The sequence below is a fragment of the Lactuca sativa genome, chromosome 5 (assembly GCF_002870075.4).
Source record: "Lactuca sativa cultivar Salinas chromosome 5, Lsat_Salinas_v11, whole genome shotgun sequence".
Taxonomy (NCBI): Eukaryota; Viridiplantae; Streptophyta; class Magnoliopsida; order Asterales; family Asteraceae; genus Lactuca; species Lactuca sativa.
Window position 1 is genome coordinate 281,699,679 of NC_056627.2, and position 7,269 is coordinate 281,706,947.

The following is a 7,269-nucleotide window of genomic DNA, read 5'->3' on the forward strand; positions in this document are numbered from 1 at the left end:
GTTTTATTCAGAATTCCTAGATTTTCTTTAAGATTCATTGAACCTTTCAATGGCATGTTTAAATCTCGATATGCCCCTCTAGTTTGTGACTGGGATACCGAGGATCACAAAGCGGGTGTGAATTACCATGCAAATCTACATGGTGCCTTCATTGTTACAATCATCTATTCGATGTGCCGGTAAACCACACACGCTCCATCGAACTATGATAAACAATGAATCACCCTTTGCCACCTTTGCTTAGAACCAATTAGTGTGCCGGTAAACCACACACGCTCCACTAACTTCTTAGCAAGGGTGCAAAGTTGAATTTCATGGGATTGCATCAATTTACTTTTCCTAAAGTAACTAAGCTTGGGAATTTTATAAAAATAGTTTAGTTACTTTATAGATTCATTATACTTATTAATGAGGAGAGAGAGTTGCCCTATCCTACCTGTTCGGCTAACGACCTTCCACCGGTCAAGCAAGCGGTGGGTGTGAGTGTATACCCATTAAGCGCCATTTTATAGGCAGCAACCTTATACCCACCTTATAGACCGACTTCGTGAATGAGGCCTACTAACGGTAAGACTAGCATTTTAATTTTACTTATATATTTATTAAGCTTTTAATAATATAATAGTATAGGGTTGAATTTTAAACTTGTAAAACTCTAGGGGTTGAAATTTAAATTCTTCTAAATTAAACTATTAATCACAAAATTCAAATTTCAAAACTTCAGGATAAAATGGAACTTTTCAAAAACAACAGGGATCAAATAACAAATAATTCAAATTAACCAATTAATTTCATAATTATCTATATTTGACCTAATTAAATTTTAGTCATTAGATAATTACCAAATAATCTTAAATAGTCCAATATTTATCATATAAATAATCAATATTTAAAAGATTTGAAATTATCTATATTTATGTCAAGGATAATCATTAAATTAATTTAAAATTCAGATTTTTACATAATAAAACGATTTAGGTATCAATCCAAGACAAAAACAGCATCAAAATCCCGAATTATCCTTTGTCTGACGCTCGGACTCGCCGAGTCAAGCTTTGGACTCACCAAGTAGGGCCAACTCGCCGAGTCCAAACACTGACTCTCCGAGTTGGGTCGACAGAGGGCAAGAAAAACGATTTTCAGCAAGCAAAACAGTTAAGCATCAAATTCAATTGAAACCAATCAAGGCTCTGATACCACTAATGGGTTTTGGACATAAGAACTTTCCCTATGTGCACATACAACCCTATAGCTTGGATCTAGGTTTCATTAATTGAACATGCAACATATCCAAGACTTTCATGGCTAGATCTAACAATCAAAATCATATGAAAACAGATCTAGAATAATACCTTAAGTTACTTGCTTGAAACCTTCTTCTTCTTGGAGCTTAGAGTCACAAATGTCACTCCTCCAATGGCTTACAAACACCAACTAGCATGAAGATGATTTGAGAGAGATGAGGAAGAGGGAAATCGGCTCTAGGGTTACTCCAATCACAAGGGTGGCCGATTTCCTCAACCCTATGGGTCTATTTATACTGTGAGCTCCTAGGGTTTCACCCTAAAACCCTAATTGGATAACTTAGCCTCAAAGCAATCCAAATCCTCTTCTAGATAAGGCCTTGGACGATTTCTAGGTGATCTACATCCATAAAATCGTCCAACCCATATCCATAAGGGTTATCAGCTCAAAATACAACTTTCACACATTTGACAGTTTATGCCCCTTTATTCAATTAATCTCTTTAAGTCACCAAATTAATTCCTAATTAATTTATGACTTATATTAATCAAATAATATTATTATTCTTTTAACATATTATTCTTATAATACATTAATAATAATTTATCTTCTCTCTAAATCACCCTATCAAGTTGTTATGGTGAAGGAAACCCAAAAGGACCATGCACATCCGGGTCAAGTACTTACCAAATATAGTTACAGCCTTAGACACTAATCCAACAGGAATTTGTAGCTACTACTAAGGAGTTAAGATAATCTAATAGATTGCTATTACTCTTTGAGAATTTTAGAAGTATATTTTTTCATTTCATGCATTGTAAGGACAAGTTCAATTCGTCAATGAATGTTTCTTGGTAGAAAACTTATATGTCAAGAAGTCAGTGGGAGTTATATTGACCTTGAGAGTTTCAAGAGTCAGCCGAAAATGATCCTTTTAGTTATCACTAGCGCTCAACCTGAGATTCAAAAACCTGTTGTGTTTAATAGACATATTGTTATTTCTGTGCACTTCCAGTTGAGTTGGCAATGCTTATGAGTTCTATGTTCTTCATTTAACTGCAAAAGCAAAGTATGTTGGTCAGTGAAAATACACTGATCAATATGGGTGAGGTGCTAACAACATGGAAACACTGGTGGGCTCTTGTGCTTCCAGAAGGCAAGAAATTTAATAACAAATTTCATTCCATGAAGGAAAACTAAATTTGAATTTGGTTTGTCCTAAACCTTGTCTTATGACTATAAGTTGAATTTGAAAGTTCTACATGGATGGAAACGTATGCAACTCAAATCCAGGTAACAAAAGGTTTCACTCTAATTCATGAAAATGATTATGAGGAAAAACTTTCTCTTGTAGATTTTAAAGATCTGATAAAGATCAATGTGAATATTGGTTATATTAATTGCATTTTCAAATTCACAATATGATTACGACATCCCTCCTTATATTTTGAATTATAAGGAATGGAAAGGAAATTTTTAATCTTCCAGGAGTTATGTTTATCACATCTTGAAAGGGTTTGAACATATATACTATTCGGATAAAGTGCATAAGCTTAAGAAGCCAAATTAGAGGCTTGACAAAGCATCGTAAAATAGGAATCCGCAATTCCAAGAGAAAGTCAAAGGGTATCGATTTCTAGAAGTCCAGATCATTTCTGAGTACATGTCAAAGCTAGTGGAAGCATATTGTTATGTCGGTATTGCATGTTGACAATACTATTCATAGGGAACAACGTCTCTAGTTTGCAAGTTGCAAAAGTTGGGAACTATTTTGTTATATTGGACATAAGGAGTCGTTACGAATCTAAAGGTTTAGATTATATAGTTTAAGAGAACTTAGTCAAAGGCATATATGAATAAAATGTTGAAATGTTTCGACATTATATATTCTATATATGGAAATGATATAGCAAGCAACTGAACATAAAATAAATCCTTATATAAGACATAATGAGTCAAGTCTCATATGCTTCAGATATAGGATCGATTACATATGTTAGAATATTTGCTTATTCTAATTTTTCAATTGCTCTGAGCATTATGAGAAAAAGGACAAGAATTTCATGTGATTAAATTTGTTAAATAAATGTCAATAACATTCTAAGGTTTTACCGAAGATTGGTTGCTTGTAGACAGTTGGAAGTATGATATTATTTGGGAAGGACCATAGTTGCATGTTCTGGATATATATGATTTTTGGTCAGAATTGTTGGTCATATTGGAATATAGAAATGATTCCATAACGAGAGATGGGTATTTGGAAATGTTTCCTTAATAAGAATTGGTTATAAAATCTAAATATGACTGGGAAACTTTAATGCAAAATAAGTGTTCAAGGAGAGTACCTTGAGACTTCATAACCATGGAATTGTTTCTAGTAACAAGTTCTAGTGGAACATTCTGTAATATCGAAGGCTCGGTCTTTGTGACTTTGGAACATTGACATCACAGGAAATCAATGCATGTAAGGATGAAATTCCACCACATCTTGAGATAAGGATAAGAATATGGATTATGAAATGAGCATCATTGGAGTAGTGTCCAGTTGATCTGTTCACAAAGGAAGCACCATTAAGAGGCATAGTATGCATGTTCATAACATGGCATGACTGATTTTATATAATTCAAGTGGTTAGTTGATTACTCGAAACATTATACAATGAATAAAATCGTAATTGTTATGGTGATTAAATAATAGGGAATTATTTATATTCAATGGGTATGATACCGTAGTTAATTAATTTTTTTCACTTTGTATATTTTACTTCCCTAAGTAATTTAAATATTATTCAAAATTCCACAGTCGTTCATACTTTTGGAAGTAAGTAGTTAATTAAGACTGTCATGAATTGTTTGTAGATTGTCTAGGGAGATTAGACATTTCATGGGGATTGCTACAATATTCATGAGTACTTTGAAAATAGAGATTTTAAGTATTGGATAAACCTACGCTTAGAGAATACTTCATAGATTTAATCACGAGTAATTATAATACAATAATATCTTATATTCTTTAAACGGAGATACTTAAGTTGTAATTTACAAGTCATTTGTGCATTGGTTTTGTAAACGCATCAGTGACATGATGTTATAAAATGTAGTGACATGTATGATTTGGTGAGTAAATGTTATAGTTATGTAGTCAAAGTTTATTCATTCCTTTTTCATTATTAGGAAAAGTGATATCTTTGGGCTCCTCGATGATTTGAGTTGATCTATGAAAAACTAGGTGCCTGGTCCGGACTAGATTCATGCATTCGATTTTGTAGTTTGAATTTGATCACAAATCGTTAAATCATGAAACAAATAAATAAACATGATGTTTATCATTTAATCCATGACTCTATTCATACAATATTTTGTAGAACGAATGAATAGTTGATCACTTATCTTAGGGCCAACTTTTGATTTGAATCAAAGTTCGGCAATTGCTTAGGAAGCACACTTTGTTGTTTGGTTATACTTGCAACTGTAGTTATAGGCTTATCCAAGTGAGAGATTGTTGGAATAAGGTGTCTATGCTCATAACTAAATTGGTATATTCTTGTAATTGGAAGCAAAGTCCTTTTTTGGGTTTACCCTTATAACTAGAACTTGTATAGGATGGCATTTGTATAGATAGAGAAAGAATGATTTGTTAGATTATTATATGATTATTAAACTAATTGTAAACTATGAGAAAATTATTTGTTAATAAATTATATGATTAGTATATTAACTGGAAATAGATAGTTGATTTGTTAATTTATTATGTGATTAATAAATTAGTATGAGATCAATTGTTAAAATATTTGATTTGTTAATTTATTATGTGATTAATAAATTAGTATGAGATCAATTGTTAAAATATTTGATTTGTTAATTTCTATGATTAATAAATTAACATGACAGCAGTTAGAATTGATTAATTACAAATCAGAATTAATCTAGAATTAATTTACGATTAATTGAAATTTATTAAAGGTGCAAGAGATGAATTGTAATTGTTCATGGTTGAGCAATGAAAGACAATTTTAGAGGGTTCTATAGGGTGAGCAGATTTGTGGGGGGAAGGGGGTAGGGTTTCTGGAAGCCTCCTGAAGTCGATAAGGATAACTGCCTTGAATAGATTATATATGTTATTTAGTTATCTAAATCATGGTTTATCCTTGTTATGCCTAGATATAAATGTGACCCCTTGGGACCTAAAATTTGTGTATACTCTCACCAAGGAGCATATGAATGAGATTTATACATCTTTCCTCTCTCCTTACTTATCTTCTAGTTCTAGGGTTTGGGTGTGAGCCATTAGAGACATCATCCTTTTGGTGCTAGCTTTCCAAGCTCTACAAATGAAGGATTAAAGTGATTTGTTTGCTACAACATATCAAAGATATGTAAACCCTTAACATTGATTTCTTAATTATTAAATTGCTAGGGTTTATGCTAGTTTTGTTATTCAAAGTATGTTGCCTTAATATGAAAGACATAAATCTTTTTAGGTTGTATGTGCCATCTTCTTAATTGTTAAGTGATTTTCCGCATTGAGCATTTTGGTGTAACCTAATAAACATATCACTTATATCTTTACGTTGTAACCTATGTTGGATATTTATTATGACATTCGTAGTGTTTTAATATTTCAAAACAATATTGTTATTACATTAAAATGTTTTATTAAACTAAGATTTTCCGCAACAAAGACAAATGATATTTTAAAGTGTAAAGAAAAAGTTTTATTTGTTTCTTAAAAATAGGGGATGTCACAAAATAGATTTTTATATGTTTTGTAATTCTCGTTTTAAAAAACATATGATATCATGATTATTGCATACATCCACTAGGCCATGATATCATTTTATTGAAATCACATTTTATTGCAATGCTCTTTTATAAAATCCAATTTTATATTTTCGACGCGGTCAAATTTTTAAAATTAATATCTTATATTAAGGTTTGGTGTTTGAGCGTTAAACAAACATTTATAAACATTTTAATAAAACATGTCTTTTTATAAGGTTTGGAGTTTGATACGTCTCTAAAATCTCAATTTTAAACTTATAAAATTTTAATCGTCAAAAATTGTCACTATATAGTTTTAATTGATAAAACTCGTTTTTATTTTAAAAACATTTTACCATCTCATGTTAAAAGACAAATTTTGATAAAACCAAACTCCATGTGATCCTTTTTTATATTTAAAATATTAGCTAACATTTAAAATCCTATTTTACAAACTTGCATACTATTAAAATAAAATAAAATAAAAAAACATCACTAAGCATAAAATATATATGCATTAACTAACCATAAGCTAGTGAAATTTTGTGAGCCATCACAAAATGCTAAGTACATTCCTATGGAACATAAGGGACCAAAAACTTATATAAAGTTTTTCATGCTCTCACTTGCTTCAACACCTTGTCGTAAGTTCATAAAATGATTTATAAAGTTTATGAACTTTACCAAAATCAAGTGCATGAACATTTGATATTCAAAATGGCCACCATCACTAATCTTGTTACATTTTTATAAAAATAAACTATGCTAAAACTAATATATTACTAAAAAATAAACAAGATGAAAACTATCTACTTAATTATTAATATACCATATGAATGAGTAAATATTTCAACAATTTTGACAAATCAACATAAACATAATCATAAATAGTCAATGGCTAGTTTATACACATCATACACATATTTAAATATAAAACAAAAATTTGTTTTTCTAAGACAAATTTTATGACAAAAAATACATTTTAAAATTTTTGGTCACAAAATAATAATTATAAACATTTTAAAGTTGTCACAGAAAATATGTATGATGTTTTCTTACAAAAAAAAATCATCCATGTTTTCCAGAAACAAATATTATCCAAATAATCATAAATTCTAACCAGGCATGCAAACATGGCTTTGATACCAAGTGTTGGGTTTTATTCTAAATTGTGTCCTAAAAACATTAAACATGACTATAGAAGCTTTAAATTTGAATAAACTTAAAACCATTTAACCCACCAATGATCATTTTGAATTTGTA